Source organism: Rhinoderma darwinii, chromosome 3, assembly GCF_050947455.1.
Source record: "Rhinoderma darwinii isolate aRhiDar2 chromosome 3, aRhiDar2.hap1, whole genome shotgun sequence".
Lineage (NCBI taxonomy): Eukaryota > Metazoa > Chordata > Amphibia > Anura > Rhinodermatidae > Rhinoderma > Rhinoderma darwinii.
Genome location: NC_134689.1, coordinates 351,135,455 through 351,160,194, shown reverse-complemented (window position 1 = coordinate 351,160,194; position 24,740 = coordinate 351,135,455). Strand labels below are relative to the sequence as shown.

Sequence of the window (24,740 nt, the reverse complement as noted above, 5' to 3'; positions counted from 1 at the left end):
CCTCAATGCTCCCATGACAACTACAAAGTCCCTATGTCAACCACAATTCCTCCTATGGCAGCAATGCCCACGTGCCAGCCACAGTGTTCCTCTGGAGCCATTATGCCCACATGTCTGCCACACTGTCCCTGAGCCCAGGCACAATATCTCCATTACAGCCACAATGTTCTCAATTCCCCTTTTGCCAACGAAAATGAAGAAATGGCACAATGCCCTCCATGCCTTTCACAATGCCATTAATAGCCCTATTCTAACTAGATTGCCCCCATTCTACGCACAATGCCCACAATGCAAGAAGCAATGCCCACAGAACACCCACTATATATCTTATCCAAATAGCCAAATACCAGCCACAATGGCTCCCATTCAAGCAACAATGCACTCATAAGAGCCACTATGCCCCCATGACATCCACAGTGTCCCTTATCCCAGCTACAATAGCTCTATTACAGCCACAAGTCCCACAATGCCAGCCACATTATCCTTAATGCCCCCTTAGCCGTCCCACAATGCCAGCCACATTATCCTTAATGCCCCCTTAGCCATTCGGAATACAACCATGACAACCACAATTCACTTATTGCCTCTTAAGAGAACCATAATGCCCCAAGACAAACAAAATGATTTCATGACAACTACCACTTTCCCAAACACAATGTCCATTTTAATACCACATATCTAACTAAGTCACAATGCCATCTAATGACAGCAACAATGCCTTCAATGCTAATTACAATTCCGCGAAGACAGTTACAATGTTCACATGACACCGGCTATATGTCTTATCCAAATAGCCAAATACCAGCCAAAATGGCTCCCATTCATGTAACAATGCACTCATGAGAGCCACTATGCCACATGACATCCACAATGTCCCCTATCCCAGCCACATTACTCTCCATGCCCTCTTAGCCATTCGGAATACAACCATGGCAACCACAATTCACTTATTGCCTCTTAATAATGCCCCAAGACAAACAAAATGCTCTCATGACAACTACCACATTCCCAAACACAATGCCCATTTTAATACCACATCTCCAACTAAGTCACAATGCCCTCATTGTTCACTTTACCAGTCACAATCCCAACACAAATATCACAATGCCTCCAAAAAAGTCACAATGTCCTCATGACAGTCGCACTATCCCTAATTCCCAGTCACGATGTTACCATAAAAGCCACAATGTCCTCTGACAACAACAATCACGGAATGCATCGTATTACAGCAACAATGTCTTCAATGCTAATTACAATTCCGCGAGGACAGACCCTATGCCCTCAATTCTCCCTATGCCAGCCACAATACCCTCCATACCAGCCAAAAATTTCCCATTGGGGAAGTGGAGATGGTGATGAATGTATATGTTGGACTGCAAATGCAGTGCACCCATGTGTAGAACACAAAGGCATTTACAATGCCCTTAAATATCTATAGCCAATATATGTACTAGACATATATCCTTATATACCGGGAAGGTATTACCACACCTCTGAAAGTCCAGAGCTAGAAACTAGCCTGATAATTATCAGTAATTAATAATAATATTAATTACCAGTCATTTGATTCCTCTTTTGCCGCTGTCTGGAGGATTCCATATCTTGCTTCTCTTCACTTTCAAATAGACACCTAGAAAAAAAAATCAAGAAAGAGGTGTGATAATACATTCCTGGTATATGCTATAGATGTATTGGAAACAGTAAAGAGATTTTAGTGTGCCTAGTTTCTAATGAAACCCCCAAATATTTTAAGGGCCAATTAAACCCTTTCTGTGATACATTCTGAGGAGCCAAATTATAGATCCAACCTCAAGTCTTTCTATCCAAGAGTATGCACAAACCACCCCATCTTGACTAGAAGCTATAAGTAGGATATAATCAACTCTGATCACAACCCCAAAATTAGTCACCAATCACATCAAAGATCAGATGTCTAGAAGAAATAGCACTCTCCTCCACATCTGTATAAAACAGAAAACCATTCTACAATCTTTTCAGTAGACCATTTACCACTCATATATGACATGGGCCTAAATGTGACCTAGAGGGGACACAATATAGCTATTATCAGTCATCATGAAGAATATCACACATTCAACAAAGACCTCACATGCGCCAGGTTAAGACACAAAGTGATATCACTAGTAGCGAAAATAGCTAGATGCTGACTTGCAACTTGTGGCCAAATCACTAGAGAGGCAAAGAAAATTAGACACATCAACTATACTGTGCCACTCATAGTAAAAAAAGAAACATCGTCCACGCAAACCCTAAATCAAAAAGCCACGACAGTCATAGTTTTCCAATGACAGCCAAAATGCACCTATGACAGCTACATTTTCCCACCACATCTAAATGGCTCCAATGACAGCCACAAAGTCCTCAGTGCCAGCCACATTTCCACCACATAACAACCACAAAGTCATCAATGCCCCCTATGCAAATCACCATGCCTTCAATACCTGCTAAGCCAACCAAAATTCCCACATGACAACCGTAGTGCCTGCCGTGCCAGCTACAAGACCTTAAAAAAAGCCACAATGCTTTTCAGGTTAGCCACAATGCACGCACAACACCTACAATGCACCTTATTCCATCTACAATGCGCCATGCCAGCCACAAGGTTCTTATAATAGCCACATTATGCCCCATGTCATTTACATGGTCTCCTAAGTCACTAAAACCCCATGACACCCCCATTGATCCCATGACACACGCAATCTACGTTATCTCCACAAAAATGCCTTAATGGCAGCAACCACGCTGTCAGTGGCCACTATGCCAGCCACAAAGTCCCCATGCCAGCTACAGTGTACTTTATCCCAGCAGCAATGCCGGTGATACCTCTTATCCAAGCTACAATGAACACCCAAATGTCCTTTATTCAACACACAATGGCCTCAGTATCTATATGCAAACTACAATTAACCACATGACAGCCACAAAGCTCCCATGTAAGGCACAATGCGCCAATGACAATGACATTGCACTCAATGACACCAAGGCATTTACAATGCCCAATGCTGGCAATAATGCTCCTATAAGAGTGACTATGCCCTCATGAAACCCACAATGTCATTTATAAGGGACACAATGCCACTATGACAGTCAAATGCCCTCCATGACAGCCACAAAGCCACCAGAAAATCAACAATCATGCGACCACAACGTACTTTATCCATGCAACAATGCTGTCAATGCCCCTTATGCCAGCCCGAAGGCCAAAATGGAAACCACTAAATGTCAATGCTCCTTTGCAAGCCACTATGCCTTTATTAAAGCCACAATGAACTCACTTTCCTCTTTGCTAACCAAGACATGACAGAAATAAGTCCCCGTGCCAGCTATAATGACACCTGCAAGCCACAATATCCTCATGACACTCGCTATGTCCCATATCCCAGTCATAATATCCTCAATGTTAGCCACAACTTCCTCCCTGCCAGCCAACCACAAAGCCCCCATTACATCCAATACCACCTGACAGCCATAATGCTTCTAACCAATATCCCATATGGCAGATAAAATGTCCCCATGACAGATACAAAGTCCAGTGTCCATTATTCCTTTCACAATGCCCCTTATCCAAACCACATTGCTCTCAATGCCGCCTAAGTTAACTGCAATACAACCATCACAGCCACAATGGCTTCAATAGCCCTATGACAACTACAATGCCCCATGACAGTCATTATGCCAGGAGCCACAATGCCACTATGCGAGCCACAATGTACTTTAGCGCAGACACAGTGCTGCCAATGCCTCTTATGCCAGCCCCAATGCCCCCATGATCGTAAATTGTCCTCCATGCCAGCCACAGTGCTCTAAATGCCAGCTAAATTGCCCCCATGAAATCAACAATGTCCCATTTGCAGCCATGACATCTGCAAGGTCCACAATGTCCCTTATCCCAGCCACTATGCTCCATGATAATCTAATGCTCTCAATGCCAGCCATATTGTCCTCAATGCTCCCTAAGCCAACATCAATAGAACCAGGACAACTAAAATGCCCCATGACAACCACTATGTCCTCATTGTCCACTTTACCAGACACAATGCTTACCTAAAATCCACAATTACCCCCCATGACAGCCACTATCCCCAAATTACTCGTATGCGAGCCACAATGCCATAAGTGCCAGTTACAAATTTATCGAACAACCAGGAAGCCCTCAATTCTATCTATGCCAGCATCAATGCCACCACAAACGCCACATTGCACTCCATATCAGCCACAATGGCCTGCATGCCTTTTTTGCATACCTCAATGCTCCCATGACAACTAGAAAGACCCTATGTCAACCACAATTCCTCCTACGGCAGCAATGCCCGCGTGCCAGCCACAGTGTTCCTCTGGAGCCATTATGCCCACATGTCTGCCACACTGTCCTTGAGCCCAGCCACAATATCTCCATTACAGCCACAATGTTCTCAATTCCCCTTTTGCCAACGAAAATGAAGAAATGGCACAATGCCCTCCATGCCTTTCACAATGCCATTAATAACCCTATTCCAACTAGATTGCCCCCATTCTACGCACAATGCCCCTAATGCAAGAAGCAATGCCCACAGAACACCCACTATATATCTTATCCAAATAGCCAAATACCAGCCACAATGGCTCCCATTTAAGCAACAATAAACTCATAAGAGCCACTATGCCCCCATGACATCCACAATGTACCTTATCCCAGCTACAATAGCTCTATTACAACCACAAGTCCCACAATGCCAGCCACATTATCCTTAATGCCCCCTTAGCCGTCCCACAATGCCAGCCACATTATCCTTAATGCCCCCTTAGCCATTCGGAATACAACTATGACAACCACAATTCACTTATTGCCTCTTAAGAGAACCATAATGCCCCAAGACAAACAAAATGATTTCATGACAACTACCACTTACCCAAACACAATGCCCATTTTAATACCACATCTCCAACTAAGTCACAATGCCATCTAATGACAGCAACAATGCCTTCAATGCTAATTACAATTCCGCGAGGACAGCCACAATGCTCACAATTCTCCCTATGCAAGCCCACCCATGTCAAATGCAGCCCACCCATGTGTAGAACACAAAGGCATTTACAATGCCCTTACATATCTATAGCCAATATATGTACTACTAGACATATATCCTTATATACCAGGAAGGGATTACCACATCTCTAAAAGTCCACAGCTAGAAACTAGCCTGATATTTATCAGTAATTAATAATATGAATTACCCATCCTCTGATTCCTCTATTGCCGCTGACTGGAGAATTCCATATCTCGCTTCTCTTCACTTTCAAATAGACACCTAGAAAAAAGAAAGAAAGAGGTGTGATAATACATTCCTGGTATATGCTATAGATGTATTGGATCAGTAAAGAGATGTTACTGTGCCTAGTTTCTGATAAAACAAAAATTATTTCATAAGGGGCAATCAAACCCTTTCTGGGATACCTTCTGAGGAGTCAAACTAGAGATCCCGCCTCAAGTCTTACAATGCAAGGATGCACAGACCACCCCATCCTGACCATAAGCCTCAAGAAGCCACAAGTAGCATGTATTTGGTTCTGAGCAAAACCCCTAAATGAGGCCCCATGCACATGACCAAAGTTTCTATCTGTAATTACAAATACATAATTAAGGATAATCTGGTGACCCACAAATTTCTATTGGCCAAGGACACCTTTCCGTATATTTACGGATGTGTGTCCGGGCCGTAGAACTAAAAAGCAAAATATAGAACATATCCTATTCCTGTCTGCAATTGCGGCACAGACTCACCCATAGAAGTCTAACGGAGCATGCAAAATTTTGGACGGCTATAGTATATAGTGGATCGCTAGTTGAAGTCCCCTAGAGGGGACTAATAAAAAAAAAAGTAAAAATTAGTAAAATAAAGTATTTTTTGTTAATGTAATAAAAAAAAAATATTATAAGTAAAAAAAAAAAACACTTTTCGCATTTACCCACTAAAGCATTGGAAAAAAATAAAAAAAAATAAACATAATTGGTATCGCCACATCCGTAAAGGTCTGAACTATTACAATATATTCTTATTTAACCCGTACGATGTACGCCGTAAAAAACAAAAAATGTAAATGCGAGAATTTATATTTTTTGGTCACCTCATCTCCCACAAAAAATGTAATGAAAAGTGTTCAAAATCTTACATGTACTCCAAAAATTGTAGCATTAAAAACTACAGCTTAAACCCGCAAAAAATAAGCCCTTATACCACTTAATCGACGGAAAAAGAAAAAAGTTATGGCTCTCAGAATTTGGCAACACAAAATAATTTTTATTTTTTTTACGCTTAATTTTTTCCTTGTAAAAGTAGTAAAGCATAGAAAAAACTATATATATTTAGTATCGCCGTAATCGTATTGACCCACAGAAAAAAGTTAACATATTTTAATTGAAAGGTGAATTCCATAAAAATGAAGCGCAAAAATCAATGGAGGAATCCATGTGTTTTTCATTTTCTACCCCACAAATAATCTTTTTCCTGTTTCCTAGTACATTATATGGCACAATAAATGGTGCAACGAAAAACTACAACTCGTCCCACAAAAATCAAGCCCCCATAGGACTATATCGATGGAAAAATTAAAAAGTTATGGCTTTTGGAAAGTGGGGAGGAAAAAATGAAAATTAAAATCTGATAATTGTTCACGACTGTAAGGGGTTAACACTTTTTTAATTCACTGCGGGCTGATATGTCGCTGACGTGTCGCTTAACGACACATACACAGATGAAATATGGCAGCTATAGGGCATAACGAACGGGAGCCGATTGTTACATACTGTGCTTCTGCCGTCTCGCACTGTAATGCGCATGCTCAGTTCAGAGCGACCCAGCAGAGAAGCTGGCTTGTTGGGGGGAAAGACGGCGCCACTTTGGAGAAGACCAGCTGCCGGTAAGGTGTGTACGTGTGAGCGCGTGGGGATTGTTCGTGTACGTTTGTGTGTGTGTGTGGGGGGGGGGATCTGGCGCGGTTTCATGTTTTGGGGGATTTGTTTGTGCTCACCGCTGTTCCTTCAAACAAGCTGATTGGCGACTATGAAGGATCAGCGGCACCCGAGCGTCGCTGATCCTTCACAGTCGCCTATCAGCTGTTTTGAAGGATCAGCGGCGAGTACCTCTGCTCTGTCGAGTGCCCCCCCCCACACACAAACCCCCCCAAACATTTAGGTAAGGTGTGTGTGCGTGCAGGGAAGTTTGTGTGTGTGTGCAAGGGGGGGGGATTTTGTGTTTGTTGGGGTCTGTGTTTGGTGCGGTTGCATGTTTGGGGGGGTTTGTGTATGGGGGGGGGGTGCTCGACGGAGCAGCAGTGCTTGCCACAGTTCCTTCAAAACAGGTGATTGGCGTCTATTCAGGATCAGCTGCACACGAACGCCGCTGATCCTTCGCAGCCGCATATCAACTGTTTTGAAGGATCAGCCGCGAGCACCGCTGCTCCGTCGAGCACCTCCCACGCATTCACACACACACACACACACACACACACACACCCCAAACATGCAGGTAAGGTGTGTGCGTGCATGGTTTTGTGTGTGGCGCGGTTGCAAGTTTGTGGGGGGGGGGGTTTAGTGTGCGTGTGGGGGGGCACTCTATGGAGCAATGGTGCTCGCCTCTGTTCCTTCAAAACAGCTGATTGGCGGCTGTTTTGAAGGATTAGCGGCGAGCACTGCTGCTCCGTCATTCTTTGCTCCAACTGTGAGCCGCCGTGTAACTACATGGCGATTCACAGTAGAAGCGAGGAAAGAAGAAACAGCAGCATATTATTAACTGTTATTTTTTTTGTTTTGCAGGTTCCACTTGACCGTTTGGACTTCGTCGTAGATTCGTTGGACTACTTCGATGATCTTCTTTTTTTTTTCTTTTAAATAAGATGTTGAAAGAGGGTTGTGTGGGAATTTTTCTTTCAATAAAAAATGATTTTCTTATGTCTCTGTGTTTTTTTTAATGCTTTATTACCACCTTAGTAATGGCAGTTGTCTGTTTGATGACGTCCATTACTAAGGCGGGGCTTAGTGTTAACCAGTAGAAAAAGCTGGCACTAACCCATTATTACTACGGCACCCACCGCCACCAGGTATATCGGGAAGAGCCGGGTACGATCCAGTATCCAACCATCTGTAGTTATGCTGGGCACTGGGGCAGCCTTTTGGTCTGTCCTGTAGCTTCTGCCAAAAATACTCCCAAAATGGGAGCTGGACACTGCTTAGCAAATTGAAGACACCTTTTCTTGGCTTGTAGTCAAAAATAGAGAGCGGGTGAGTCTCCCTCCCACATTTACAGCAGCTGTAAGTCAGGTTGCATTGCCTGATCCCCCTTGCTGTAATTTTGGGAAGTGCTCCCCCTGGTGGCCAACATAGGAAAACGTCACATTAAAATTGTATTTTTAATACTTTCCACCCTGTGGAAGAAAAAAAAATACAGCAAAAAAGCCTTAAAAAATATAATACAAATAAGTAACTTACTAAATTTTTTAATTCGCGACACATTCCCTTTAATTTAGGGAAGAGTTTCATGGACACTGCTGATAACCAGAAAGATTGTGTAACATACTGACAAACAAAATATACTGGGCTTGGAAATGTCATTGTCATTAGGCAAAGGAATTATTAAATCAAGAATAACTCAACCAAACCGCATCTGACCAGCGAAGTCCAACTCAAAATCATTTTATTCTCAAAAGTGAATGAACTATTTCTATCACACCTACTTTACTTCATGATAATACATTCTATAGGAATTTTATCAGCATTTAATGTGTAAAAAAACTTTACACATTTCAGTAGCATATCAGAACTATTGATCAGTGGTTGTCTGAGCACTCAGACCCCCACCGATCGCTAAAACGTACAAAGCGAAAGAAGTACTCGGGCGAGTGCTTTGTCGCTTAGTTTCTGATCAGCTTTTCTCGGAAAGGTTAGCGAGCTGTGTACGGACTTTCTATTGAGCCTGTACAACTCTTTCTCGGCTTTCCGACTAAAATTTATTTTTATTCTTTGCTCTCCTAAATTAACAAATCATGACAGCCACAATGCTCCAATGACAGCCAAAATGCTGGGGTGTGTCCGCGGCATCATCCACAGGGGCTGTGCGCGGCATCATCATCCACAGGGGCTGTGTGCGGCATCATCATACACAGGGGGTGTGCGCGGCATCATCCACAGGGGGTGTGCGCGGCGCCATCTACAGAGGGTGTGCGCGGCACCATCTACAAGCTGTGTGTGCGGCGCCATCTACAGGGGGTATATGCAGCGTCATCTACAGGCTACATACAGGGTGTCTGTGCGGCGTCATCTACAGGGGATGTGTGTGGCGTCATCTTCAGGGGGTGTGTGGCGTCATCTACATGGGGCCTGTGTGGCGCCATCTACAGGGGGTATGTGTGGTGACATCTACAGTGGTGCTGTGTGGCACTATCTACAGAGGGTATTGTGGTATTATCTACAGGGGGCACTGGGGCACTATCTACAGGCGGCACTGTGACGTTATCTACAAAGAGCAGTGTTTTGGTACAATTTACAGGGAGCAGTGTGTGGCAATATCTTCTGGGGGCAGTGTGGGGCACCATCTACAAGGGTTACTGAGTGTGGCACTATATACGCTGGTTCTTACGCTACCAGTAGTGGTCAGCACAGTTTGCCTAGCCCTAGTGATAAAGTGAGACATCACCTGCCTGTAAACAACCGGATAACCAGAGACATAGCGGCTACCATAGTAATTGTCGGCCAAACTAGTGCAGACATTTTGTTCGCACACCCACCAAAGACACCACACCCTAAGTGTCCCTGGAAAAAAAATTCAAATGTTGGAAACTGTGTACCTGCCATATTTGCGGTCAGTTATATATAAACATCGTCTCTTACACAGACCTCGTGTCTCTCGCTGTCTATTATCCGCTCAACTTACATCTGCATTTCTATGGAGATGGCTGGTGCAGTGGAACTCTGAGGAAGGTATCATTCAAACTGTCCAATCAGATGCTGCCAACTGGTTTATACCACTGAGTAAACTACAAGGGTGGGCTCGGTTCAAACCAATGACTGCTTTTGTTTTGTTTTAATAAAGCAACAAGCTTTTATATGTGTGTGGAAAGGAAATGATTTATTCTATCTCAAACAGAAAATGGTGACATTACAGATTTGTGTCCGTATTTAGTTTCTTGGAAACTGCTGCACTTTTTGAGTCTTTATTTCTGTGGTGTTTTTCCCTATTGACTTTATAAGGAAAAGTTATAACTGAGGTAAAACAAGAATTTTCCTACGACATGTGCTCTTGCATATATGTAGTATTACACCTGCAATATCCGGTCTCTGCACAAACAGCGGCTCTTATGTTTCGCATGACTCCATGATCTTATGTGTGAAATCACAGGATACAATTATTTGCTCAGTTGCATTTTTCTATGCAGTTTATAAGGTAAGCAAGTTAATTGTAAAAATGAAGATTTGCCCAATAGCCACATTTTAGTGTTATGTTAGTGCCTTTATCATACTGGATGGGTGAGATAATGTGACTGATCAAAGATAAGTGGCGGTTTCCCTATTTATGGAGGTGTCACACATTGGCCTCTCACATTATTGCTGAATTGCTGCGAGGCGTCCCCTCCTGAACGGTAGATGTATGTAACTTATAGGGTAAGTGCACACAAGCGGGATACAATGCGTATAAGCACACAGCATATACGTCATGGAAGCTGCAGAGAATACCGCCAGAAAAACCGCACCAAATTGTGGTGCAGTTTTTTGGGCGGAATCTCCGCTGTGGAAATACTGGTAGAAAAAAAAGTTAATACTTATCCCGTTATCCTTTGTCATAGCGACGTGTCCCTCCAGCGTCGGACTGGAATGCCTTGGGCCCACTAGAAAAAAATCTCCTGAGGGCCCACTCTCCATCTACGCAGAAAATGAGCATGTCCACTTTGATTTGTATCATAATCTTTGTTATCTTTGCACATACAGTCATATATAGTCATATACAAATGGGGTTGTCCTCGGCTAGACCTTTTGGGCCCATCATTGTGTTAAAGTTTGATCACACCAGAGGATCCTCTGGTGGGACAGTCCGACCCAGCATCCCTCTGCTCTGGGTACAGCCAGGCCTCCTGAAATGACGCTGCAGGCTTTGATTGGCTGCAGCAGTCACATGAGACGAAACTTCATCTCAGGAGCCCGAGCTGCACTTAGAATAGAGAATCGCGTCGCTATAACAACACCCGGGGGTAAGTATGAAGTTCTTTATTATATTTAAACTGAAAAAAAGCTTCTTATTTTCTCTGGATTTACGATTTTTGCAGTGGAATTGCAGCATTTCCACCACAAAAATCACCAAATTTGCCTATATGTTGTGACTATTACCTCCCCATTGAATTCGATGGGGAAAACCCGCAACAGAAGAGCAGCGATTCCGCAACATGAATTAACAGGCTGCAAAATGATAAAACAGCACCGCAGGTCAATATAAGAACGATTTCTTCGTTTTTTTGTTTTTTTTTTAATCTCATCCACTCTGCTGCTACTGTAATACGCTGCAGATTTTCCACAATGAAATCCCTAGCGGAAAATCCGCAGTGTTTTACGCTGTGTGTCCCTACCCATAGTCATCAAATTTCACCGTTGAGTCCACTCCCCTTCATAACACTATATGACATGTCTACACTCCTCTTTACACTAGTATTTTAACCCTTAAGAGGGAATGTCTCCTCAGAAAATGACCTATTGTTTAAATAAACCCTGTTCTGTAGAGATCACTTCTCAGCAGTCAAATCATTATGCTCACAGGCAAGGCCAAACTAGAACTAAAAAGCTGCCCCTGTATACAAATCCCACCAGCCCACATACAATATGGCCCCCGTCACCCACATAATGCAGAAAAATAGCAGCGACTATTGCGTTACTTTGGTCACACCCCTCGCTACTCACTTCAATATGTAAATGACATCATCAACACAAGAAGGAAAATAAAAGTAAACATAGAAATACCTAGTCACATGGTCAGGGACAGGCGTATGCTGCCACTAAACAAGCACCAAAATAACCAATGATACCGCCATACAGTGACCATGTATTGGTCAGATACCCGTTCTATGCTGACACTCTGCATACTATTATTACACTGCAGACTATAGAGGAGAATACAGCACTGATCAGACGCAGTAACTGGCAGAATACATAACAATTGAAGAGGACCTATCAGCTCTCCTGACATGTCTGTTTTAGTAAATGCTTGTATTACCCATTAAATAACAATTCTGGAGCACAATTTCTTAGGACCCTACAATGTGCTATTTCTCTGTTATCATACCTCCCAACTTTAAAGTATCACAAAGAGGGACAACTGATGCGGTGCCCGTAGTGCATCGCGGCAATTTTTTTTCTGTTTAAGCCCAGCCTCTAATCCCACCCAATCCCCGCCCATACACACCTGGTTCAGCCCACACAGTATCATGCTCCCATAGTGCCTCCCACACAGTATAATATCCCCATAGCTGCCACCATACAGTATAATGCCCCATAGATGCCCCATACAGTATAAAGCCAACACAGATGCCCCAATACATTATAATGCCCACACAGGTTCTCCCATGCAGTATATTGCCCACACAGATGCCCTCATACACTATAATGCCCACACAGATTGCCCCATTAAGTATAATGCCCCAAAAAATCTCCCATACTGATAATGCCCCATACGGTGGGATGCCCACAGATGCCCTCATACATTATAATGCCCACACAGGTTCTCCCATGCAGTATATTGCCCACACAGATGCCCTCATACAATATAATGCCCACACAGATTGCCCCATTAAGTATAATGCCCCAAAAAATCTCCCATACTGCATAATGCCCCATACGGTGGGATGCCCACAGATGCCCTCATACATTATAATGCCCACACAGGTTCTCCCATGCAGTATATTGCCCACACAGATGCCCTCATACAATATAATGCCCACACAGATTGCCCCATTAAGTATAATGCCCCCAAAAAATCTGCCATACTGCATGATGCCCCCATACATTATAATGCCCACACAGGTTCTCCCATGCAGTATATTGCCCACACAGATGCCCTCATACAATATAATGCCCACACAGATTGCACCATTAAGTATAATGCCCCCAAAAATCTCCCATACAGCATAATGTGCCTCATAGCTGCTCCATAGAGCATAATGCCCCCATAGCTGCCCCATACAGCATAATGCCCCCATAGCTGCCCCCATACAGCATAATGCCCCCCATAGCTGCCCCCATACAGCATAATGGCCCCATACAGCATAATGCCCCCAAAGCTGCCCCCATACAGCATAATGCCCCCAAAGCTGCCCCCATGCAGTATAATGCCCCCTAGCTGCCATAGATGCACCATACAGTATAATTCCTCCATACCTGGCACCATACAGTATAATTACACCATAGCTGCCCCATACAGTATAATGCCCCCATTGCTGCCACAATACAGTATAATGCCCCCACAGCTTCCCCATACAGTATAACGCCCCCACAGCTTCCCCATACATTATAATGCCCCCTTAACTGCCCATAGTGCCAGTGCCCACATATAAAGTGCCCTGATAGTGCCACAGTGCCCATGTAGACCGTGCCACAGTGTCCCCTTTAGAATAGTGCCCATATATAGCACCACAGTGTCCATGTAGATAGTGCCCCCCACTGTAGATGGCGCCATTGGGACTTTAATGCATGGAAACTGACGTCAAGGGCTATTTCTGGAGCGGAATCCCCTGCCAGAGCGTTGCCGACGCTCTGTCAGGGGATTCTGCTCCAGGAGTAACCCCTGATGTCACTGTCCGTAAATGGACAGGGACGTCAAGGGCTTCCCCTGGCACAGTGCTTAAAGTAGCGCTGTGCCCAGGGAGTCCTCGGCGAGTGGAGGAGCTCCCTCTGCTCCTTCGCTCTGAACTAATGCTGCAGCAGGGATCTGATGGTTCCCTACTTAAGCACTGGGTTCAACTGTATCTGCGTCCTGAGGATGCAGACACAGTTAACAGCAAGATATACCCCTGGCCGCCCGGGACAGCAGGACACCGCCCGGAATCCGGAACTGTCCCTCTGAATCCGGGGCATTTGGGAGGTATGTGTTATTCCTACTGGATATAAATTGACAACTGGGTGTTGCCTTTCCTCTTGTCAAACGGCTGTGTCTCTACACACTCTTAAGCCTTATTCAGACGAACGTAGGGAAAATCGGACATGAAAAATCAAATTTTTTCACGTCTGAGTAGCCCCGTGGAGATCCCGTTTTCACGTATCCCCATAGACTTAGGTCTATGGACAGATCCGTGAAAACGGAAGAAAATAGGACATGTTCTATGTGTCAACGGACCCTTCACACAGTCTGTTGAAACAACGACCATGTGAACGGTCTCATTGAAATACATGCGTCCGTGTGACGGCCGTTGTTTTAATGGCTGTCACACGGACACGTATTCTACGTACGTTCATCTGAATACGGCCTAAAATTGTTGAATCATCACCGACAGTATAATTTTTTTTTTTACTTTTTGAGATGCAGCTTCCATGTATCCTGTATACATAGACGCTGTATCCTGTCGTCAAAGCCCATTCCGACAGCTCAGCTGCACTCACAGGTCCGGTGAAAGCTGGTTAAGTCACGCAGGATCCAGCTCATAATGATTACACCTAAATTCATGAACCTTCTGACCTGACCGAATCGGCTTTGACGGCAGGATACAGCTAACATGTATAAAAAATACATAGAAGCTGTATCTCAAAAAGACAATTTGTTTAAAATCAAATAAAACATTGATTAATTAAAGGAAAATTATCTTTAAACATGTACATAGCCTTTACGTGTTTTAAAGGCTCTATTTTGAGTGTGCTTTTTATTATATCTTTGTAAAAAAGAGTGAACGTTAAATTACTTGGTGTGGGAGAATTTCATATATTCCTTGATTTGCTTTCTTTTTCTTATTTTTTTTTTTTTTTGGGAGTGTATTATGCTTGTACTGTGTTGTTTACTGTGTCAATTTTTTGTGGAATATGTCATCAACAGAAGTGCAAAAATTTGTAACAGGACCCCCCCCCACACCTACCATGTTCCATGTATATTAATTGTATGCTATGTTTCAAATGGGTCTTTGGGCTACAGTGCCCAGGTGCAACTGCTAACTCTGCACCCCTAGCTACTACGCCCTAAGTCATCTGGGTTACCTCTATCAAGAACAAGGATGGGGATACATGAGTGATCGCTGGCAGCGATAAGGAGAACAGGGGACCGAAAGTCCCCCGAAGGTCTCCATGAGAAACCTCGGACTTCCGGGGTCAGCGCAGTTCAATAAAAATGAAAGGAACGCTGGTCACGCATGCGCACAAGCGCGACCAGTGCACAATTAATTTCTATGGAGCTGCCGACAAACCCCCCGGAAGTCCGAGGTTTGTCATGGAGAATTTCGGGGGACTTTGCCTCGTTCTCCTTATCGCTGGGCGTCCCAGCGTACCCACATGTATCCCCTATCCTGTGGATAGGGGATGCATGTCTTTAGTAGGAACAACCCCTTTAGTGGCGTCGTGCTGTAGCAGCCATAGCGGGGGAATGCGTGCCCGTTACGGCTGCTACAGAGGTAATTATGCCATTGCCTGTGCATATGCATATTAGGACACATGGACGTCATAGTGGCAGCTGGCCGGCTCTGCTGAATCCGGCGCTTCCATTCATTACATGGATAGTTATTCGTTTGAACGACCGGTATGTAGTGATACATTTCCCTTGCAACAGTCACTTTACATTTTATCTTTTGTCTCTTCAGTAGGATCCAAACATATAGGGAATATTCACATGTTGGGATGACATCACATCAAAATTTAAGCAAAACCACAATATGACCACGTGTGAATACACCCATACTGTTTAAATGTATGCAAACGTATACCTATGATTTGTTGTCCATTGACGTCCATTATGAAACATAGTGGCATACACTTTGCAGTATCCTAAGAAAAAAGTTATCCAGACGCAATACTGTCAATCATCAGTCAAAAGGAAATATTTTGCATAAGTCTGCACAATAGAACCCTATGAATGCTGTACAGTATTAGGCCTTATTCACACGACAGTGAAAAAAAATGTCCATTTAAAACTGATCAACTGTCAGTTTTTCATGGCCATTTTGCATCAGTGTGTCTCTAAATTTTCATCCATTTCAAGTCCGTCTGTCCGTTTTTAATGGCCGTTTGACATCCATTTTGCATCAGTTTTTCATGGCCGTTAAAAAAACTGATGAATTTCATTGGTCAGGCTTTTTTTGTCCCAACCCCCTGAAAACAACCAAAGGAAGGTCACATGTTCACCTAGACACTATTTACAGCCTCCCTGTAGATGATGCCACACGCCCCCTGTATATGATGCCACACCTCCCTGTATATGATGCCACACGCCTCCCTGTATATGATGCCACACCTCCCTGTATATGATGCCACACGCCTCCCTGTAGATGATGCCACACGCCTCCCTGTATATGATGCCACACACCTCCCTGTATATGATGCCACACGCCTCCCTGTAGATGATGCCACACGCCTCCCTATAGATGATGCCACACGCCTCCTTGTATATGCCACACACCTCCCTGTAGATGCTACACGCCTCCCTGTATATGATGCCACACGCCTCCCTGTATATGATGCCACACGCCTCCCTGTAGATGATGCCACACGCCTCCCTATAGATGATGCCACACGCCTCCTTGTATATGCCACACACCTCCCTGTAGATGATGCCACACCAGCCTCCATGTAGATCGTGCCACACCAGCCTCCCTGTAGATCGTGCCACACCAGCCTCCCTGTAGATCGTGCCACACCAGCCTCCCTGTAGATCGTGCCACACCAGCCTCCCTGTAGATCGTGCCACACCAGCCTCCCTGTAGATCGTGCCACACCAGCCTCCCTGTAGAGCGTGCCACACCAGCCTCCCTGTAGATCGTGCCACACCAGCCTCCCTGTAGATCGTGCCACACCAGCTTCCCTGTAGATGCCACACCAGCCTCTTTGTAGATGCCACACCAGCCTCCTTGTAGATGCCACACCAGCCTCCCTGTAGATCGTGCCACACCAGCCTCCCTGTAGATCGTGCCACACCAGCCTCCCTGTAGATCGTGCCACACCAGCCTCCCTGTAGATCGTGCCACACCAGCCTCCCTGTAGATCGTGCCACACCAGCCTCCCTGTAGATGCCACACCAGCCTCCTTGTAGATGCCACACCAGCCTCCTTGTAGATGCCACACCAGCCTCCCTGTAGATGCCACACCAGCCTCCCTGTAGATGCCACACCAGCCTCCCTGTAGATGCCACACCAGCCTCCCTGTAGATGCCACACCAGCCTCCCTGTAGATGCCACACCAGCCTCCCTGTAGATGCCACACCAGCCTCCCTGTAGATGCCACACCAGCCTCCCTGTAGATGCCACACCAACCTGCCTGTAGATGCCACACTAGCCTGCCTGTAGATGCCACACCACCCAGCCTGTAGATGCCACACCAGCCTGCCTGTAGATGCCACACCAGCCTCCCTGTAGATGCCACACCAGCCTCCCTGTAGATGCCACACCAGCCTCCCTGTAGATGCCACACCAGCCTCCCTGTAGATGCCACACCAGCCTGCCTATAGATCATGCAACATACTCACGAGAGCAGCGCCGTCTCTCCTCTTCTTCAGGTATTGTCACTCGTCTGCATGGGATCTGGCAAGGCAGCGCGACGGGGCGATGACGTCATCGAGGCGCCTTCAAACCCGAGTGACCACAGACTAGTGACCACACCTGAAGAAGCGCCGCAAACGTGAGTATGCCAACGATAGCCAGCAAGGGAACTAGTAGTTCCCTTGCCAATCCCCATGTAACAGATCCATTTTTAACGGTTGTTACATGTATTGACAGCCGTTAAAAACGGATCCATTGACTTCTATGGGGGCCGTCAGGCCGTTAAAGCGGCCAAAAATAGGACATGTCCTATTTTTTGACGGCCATTATTCACGGGCCGTTAAAAAAACGGCCGTGTGAATGCACCCATAGAATATCATTGTTCTGAAAACGGCCATGTGAAAGCCGTTAAAAGGACGGCCATCACATGGCCGTTTTTCACTGTCGTGTGAAAGAGGCCTAAGTGTATGTGTGGATACCTTTTTTTTCTATTTTTGTATATGTTTTTCCCTTCTACCTGCACAGCACTGACAGCATGGCCCCCAGAAGAGCCTACTCTTCCAGGAGGCCTCCCCCTTTTTATAAGAGTCTCCTGGACATTCCCAGCAGAGTTTGCGTTCAACTAATGGGTACAGGGCAATACATTGTTACAGTTCATATCATATTTCATTCTTAGCCCTTGTTGACACAGAGTTTTTTGCAGGCAGACTTCAGGAATTTTGAGGCAGACTGTGACCTGCCTGCGCTTTTTTCCCTGCGTTTTATGCAGCATATTTCGTGGCGTTTTTTGCCATGCGCAACTGAAGGTAAAAACAACGTTAAAAATGCTCAGAAGCGGGCGGCGTGGGGTTTTTCTGCTTCTTAATGGGAGGTCAGTGGCGGAAACCACGACTTGCCACTTTTTTTCCCCGCAAGAGGCTATAAGCTGCTTGGGGGAAAAAAAACACGTCTCTGCCTCCGATTGAAATCAAAGGGGTCGATTTTGGCTGGTTTTTTTAGCACTGATTCTGATACGGATTCCGCATCAAAGTCAGCGCCAAAAAAACTTTGTGTGAACAGGGCCTAAAAAAGAAACATTGTACTTACATGAAGAAAACGTATACCGAGGATCATAGGCACAGTGGAGTTCCTGCTAGTTACTTCATCATGCATGTACACAGTAGGGAATTATAAGCTCCATGATGATGTCACAATGTTAGTTACAATAATCAGAATTCTACCTATAATCATAAAGCAACCTAAATTATTGGTTGTTATGGGCAACCAGGCCACTTTTTTTGTAGCAAAACTAATTATTTGTAGTAGCAGTGCGAGTTTTTTTTTCTTTTTTAATTTATTTTTAGACGGTTTTCCTTTAATGTATTGAGAGTAGGGTTCTGATGACAAACAGATTAATACATTTTACTTTTATACTTTTCATGCTTTTACTGTATATTTGACATAAATGTTGAGTTCTATTTTTATTTAGCCAACAATGTGACCTGTTCCTTTTTTGTTTCCTTTTTTAGGTCAGTGCCATCAGATACTTTACTGAGTACATGCCAGCTTCAAAATGTGTTATATTTAAAGAGTAACTACACTACACTATCATCAAACGTTTAAAATTGCATTGTGTTTGGTCCGGGACTTGCGGCCCAAATACGATCCGTCCATTACGGATGTAACATGGTCGTGTGAAGCCAGCCTTATACCTCAAATAGATCCCGTGCAGTCTGATTCTGCAGTTATACTTCACTCCATCTATCCTCTAATTGGTCCTAATATACATTCAGTAGGTTAGCGAGAAAAATGGGACAAATGAAAGGGAGTATGACTGCGGAATAAGACTACACGTAAAAGGGTTTGTTTAGTGTCAGTTACCATGGAGACCCTAAGACCTGCATAGGACCTGTAGACACGGATCGGTAGGGAATTTACAAGATTTACAAGGTGGCTTCATTTTTAATTTTAAATGCACTGGAGCAATAAAAATCAAAATTGGCTACAAAAAGTGTACATAGTGGAAAAGTTCATAAGACTAAGGCCTTATTCACACGAACGTGTTAAACGTCCGTGTGACGGCCTTGTTTCAACGGCCGTCATACGGACCTATATAATTCAATCTGGTCGTTCACACGGCCGTTGTTTCAACAGACCATGTGAAGGGTCTGTAAGAAAATAGGACATGTCCTATTTTGTCACGCATCCCTCCAGAGACTCCAGTCTATGGGGGATGCGTGATATCGCATCCCGCAGTGCAGAGCACTGATGCACCTCAGACGTGAAAAACTACAGTTTTTCACGTCCGAGATGCACAATGCCCGGGTGAATCTAGCCTTACTGCTTTTATATAATAAAAGATGACTAAGTCTGGTTTTAAAAAACGTGTTACGCTAGTCTGAAACTGGCCTTGGTCTACCTATGAACCCTGATACGACCACAACACGTGGGGTTTTTGGTTAAAGAGGCTCTGTCACCACATTATAAGTGCCCTATCTCCTACAAAAGGAGATTGGCGCTATAATGTAGGTGACAGCAGTGTTTTTTATTTAAAAAAACGATCTGTTTTCACCACTTTATTAGATTTATGCTAATGAGTTTCTTAATGTCCAAGTGGGCGTGTTTTTACTTTAGACCAAGTGGGCGTTGTACAGAGGAGTGTATGACGCTGACCAATCAGCGTCATGCACTCCTCTCCATTCATTTAGGCAGCGCATAGGGATCCTTTTAGATCAGTATGTGCTGTCTTAGGGCTTATTCAGACGAACGGGATATACGTCCAAGCAACGCGAGTGACCTATATTAGTCTATGGGGCCGTACAGACAGCTGCGTGATTTTTATGCAGCGTGAGTCCGCTGCGAAAAAGTCACGACATGTCCGTTCTTTGGGCGTATTTCGCGCATCACTCACCCATTGAAGTCAATGGGCGCGTGAAAATCACGCGCACCACACGGAAGCACTTCCGTGGGACGAGCGTGATTCGGGCAACAGCTGTCAAATTATGAATGTAAACAGAAAAGCACCACATGCTTTTCTGTTTATAAACATCCAAACGGGGTGTCATAATGATGGCGGCTGCGTGAAAATCACGCAGCCGCGCATCATATGGGGCTGACACACGGAGCTGTTAAGTGCCTTTTGTGCACGCAAAACGCCACATTTTTTGCGTGCGCAAAAGGCACACGTTCGTGAGAATCCGGCCTTATAGTAACACATTAACGATACTGAAGTGTTTAGACAGTGAATAGACATTCCACGGGATGTCTATTCACAATCTCTGCACTTCGTTACTCTGTCTGTAGTAGTTACAGCAGAGGAAGCGTAATCTCGTTGTAACCTGTCATTTACGGCGTAATCACGCGAGATTACACTTCCTCTGCTGTAACTACCACAGAAACGCATAGAAATGCATAGATTGTGAATAGACATCCCGTGGAATGTCTATTCACTGTCTAAACACTTCAGTATCGTTAATGTGTTAGTATAAGACCGCACAACCTAAAAGGATCCCTATGCGCTGCCTAAATGAATGGAGAGGAGTGTATGACGCTGATTGGTCACTGATTGGTCAGCGTCATACACTCCTCTGCACAACGCTCACTTGGTCTGAAGTAAAAACACGCCCACTTGGGCATTAAGAAACTCATTAGCATAAATCTAAAATCAATGATAAAGTGGTGAAAACAGATCGTTGTTTGTAAATAAAAAGCACTGCTGTCACCTACATTATAGCGTCGATCTCTTTATGTAGGAGATAGGGCACTTATAATGTGGTGACAGAGCCTCTTTTAAAAAAAAAAAAAAAAGAAGAGGCAAAAATTACTTTTAGGGCAAAGCCGCACGTGGCCGAATTGCTCTTGAATTCTGCTGCGGACACTCCGCAGCGTTAATCCGCAGCGGAGCCGTTTCTCCATTGCCTTCCACTTCTTTTTAGTAGGCTTCATTTAGACGTGGCTGAAAATTCCGCTGCGGAGCATAGGCTGCGGTGCGGAATTTGGTGTCCGCAGAATACAATGGATGTTGCGGACCAGTGGCGGACTGGTTGCGGACTCATTGCGGAAGTTCTCTATTGACTTCAATGGAGATTCTAAATTCCGCAATGAAGTCCGCAGATGTCATGCACATGTTATGTGTGCTGCGGATGTGTCTTGCTTTTTTGACATGACATTTCTTCATTCTGGCTGGACCTATGTATTTCTAGGTCTACAGCCAGACTGAGGAAGTCAATGGGGCTCCCGTAATTACGGGAGCGTTGCTAGGAGACGTTAGTAAATAGTCACTGTCCAGGGTGCTGAAAGAGTTAAGCGATCGGCAGTAACTGTTTCTGCACCCTGGACAGTGACTACCGATGCCAATATACAGCAACCTGTAAAAAAAATAGAAGTTCATACTTACCGAGAACTCCCTGCTTCTGTCTCCAGTCCGGCTTCCCAGGATGACGTTTCAGTCTAAGTGACGGCTGCAGCCAATCACAGGCTGCAGCAGTCACATGGACTGCCGCGTCATCCAGGGAGGTCGGGCTGGATGCCGAAAGAGGGACGCGTCACCAAGACAACGGCCGGTAAGTATGAAATTCTTTTACTTTCACTAGGGAAAGTGCTGTCCCTTCTCTCTATCCTGCACTGATAGAGAGAAGGGAAGCACTTTTACCGCAGTACGCAGCAGCTAGTCCGCATCAATTTACTGAACATTTTGGGCAGATCCGCCGCAGAATCTGCAACGCAGATTCTCTGCGGCATTGATGCGGACAGCTGCGGAGGAAAACCGCCACGTGGGGCCATGCCCTTAACGAGCATTGCGGTTTTTTTTTCTGCCTCCCATTGCCCTTAATGGTCAGAGGTGGAAACCAATCCAAAGAAAAAGCATGCCGCCCAGGAAAAACACTGCATCTGCCTCTCTTTAAAATCAATGCGCGGCGATTTAGGGCGCTGATTCAGAGCTGTTAAAATCGCACCACGTCAATATAAGCACCAAAAAATGCAGTGTGAACTGACCCTTAGGGCTCATTTACACGAGCGTGTTATACGTTCGTGCAGCGCACGTGATTTTCACGCGCGTCGCACAGACTTATGATAGTCTATGGGTCCGTGCAGACAGGTGCGTGATTTTTACGCTGCGTCAGTCAGCTGCGAAAAACTCCCGACCTGTTCTATATTTGTGCGCTGTTCGCGCATCACGCACCCATTGAAGTCAATGGGTGCGTGAAAACCACGCATGTCACACGGAAGCACTTCCGTGGGACAAGCGTGATTCGCGCAACAGCACTGAAAAGGATGAATGAAAACAGAAAAGCACCACGTGCTTTTCTGTTTACAAACATCCAAACGGAGAGTCATAATGAAGGCGGGTGCGCGAAAATCACGCAGTCGCGCATCATACGGGGCTGACACACGGATCTGTTAAGTGCCATTTGCGCACGCAAAACGTATAAACCCGGCCTTAGGGTATCTTCCCACACACCGGATACACTGCAGATTTTCTGTCAAAAAATGGTTACAAATCTTTCTCAGAAATCCTCAGCAAATAGTGAATTTTTGCTGCGCACATTGCTGCAGAAACGCTGCGATTTAGTGTCAAGAATTGATTATAGCAAACTATATGTGCACCTTCAGATTTTCAGCGGTTTTCAACTGAGTTTCCGCTGTGTAAACACTGTTTAAAACTTAACTTGCATATTTTAGTGTGGAATTTATGCTCCACATTCAAGTCTATGGGCCAAAAATGCAGCATCTCCGTTTAGAATACACAGCCTAAATTGATGTGGCTAAGATTTGCTAAATCTCATTCGCTTTGCTGTACCGTAAATTGCAGTGTTTTCATGCTGCATGTTTTGGTGCGATTTTCCTCTGCACTAGGCAGATAGAATTCGTCATTTTAAAATCCGTACCGCAGGACAATTTATGTGCGGGAAAATACCGCAGCATGTAGATTTCCTGGAATCTCATTGTTTATGCTGGTACTGTATTACGTTGCGTTTTTCCCGCATGTAATAAGTATCGTGCGCATTTGCCTGGTTCCCACGGGATGGATACGCTGCGTAAAAACCACGAAGCGTATCTGACCTGGAACTCGTAGTACATTCCGTCCAAAAACCGCACCACATTGTGGTGGAAAATCAACAAAAACGCAGCATAAATTGACATGCTGCGGAATTAAATTCTGCACCGCAGATCAATTTCTTAAAGTTTACGCTGCGTTTCTTCCCCGCAGCGTGGGCATTAGATTTTCGGAATCTCATCCACTTTGCTTCTACTGTAAATGCTGTGGAATTTTACGCTACGTGGGAACCCGGCCTTGGGGTTTGTTTTCTTGCGGGGTGAGTTGTATTCTTTATTGGTACCATTTTGGGGTACAAACAACATTTTGATCACTTTTTATTAAATTTTTTTGAGGAGCAAGGTAACCAAAAAACAGCAATCCTGACATAGTGATTTTTTTTTTCCTACGGTGATAACAGTGCGCGTTAAATTCCGTAATATTTTAATAGTTTGGATTTTTACGGATGCGGCAATACCAATTACATATTTTTTTTTATTATTTTACATGAAAAATGGTAAAAGGTTTATTTCTTAAAGTAAGGGCTTATTCAGACGAACGGGATATAGGTCCGTGCGACGCGCGTGATTTTCACGTGTGTCGCACGGACCTATATTAGTCTATCGGGCTGTGCAGACAGTTGCGTGATTTTTACGCAGCGTGAGTCCGCTGCGAAAAACTCACGACATGTCCGTTCTTTGCGCGTATTTTGCGCATCACGCACCCATTGAAGTCAATGGGTGCATGAAAATCACGCGCACCACACGGAAGCACTTCCGTGGGACGAGCGTGATTCGCGCAACAGCTGTAAAACTATGAATGAAAACAGAAAAGCACCACGTGCTTTTCTGATTACAAACATCAAATTGGAGTGTCATAATGATGGCGGCTGTGCGAAAATCACGCAGCCGCGCATCATACGGGGCTGACATACGGAGCTGTTAAGTGCCTTTTGCGCACGCAAAACAGCGCGTTTTTTGCGTGCGCAAAACGCACACGCTCGTGTGAATCCGGCCTTTTACTG

The 24,740-nt window shown here is 44.7% G+C and overlaps 1 long non-coding RNA gene across 8 annotated transcripts in view; it reads right to left on the bottom strand.

Moving 5' to 3' along the window:
* Positions 1–24,740, bottom strand: part of LOC142748222 (uncharacterized) — a 108,913-nt gene that overhangs the window by 53,236 nt on the left and 30,937 nt on the right. For 5 of the 8 annotated variants that reach the window (XR_012882188.1, XR_012882194.1, XR_012882191.1 and 2 more), the window contains 2 exons: positions 5,236–5,309; positions 1,557–1,630 (listed from right to left, as the gene is read on the bottom strand). This is a non-coding gene — a long non-coding RNA (uncharacterized LOC142748222). The remainder of the gene's footprint in view (positions 1–1,556; positions 1,631–5,235; positions 5,310–24,740) is intronic. The other 3 variants (XR_012882190.1, XR_012882195.1, XR_012882189.1) reach the window with 2 other exon arrangements.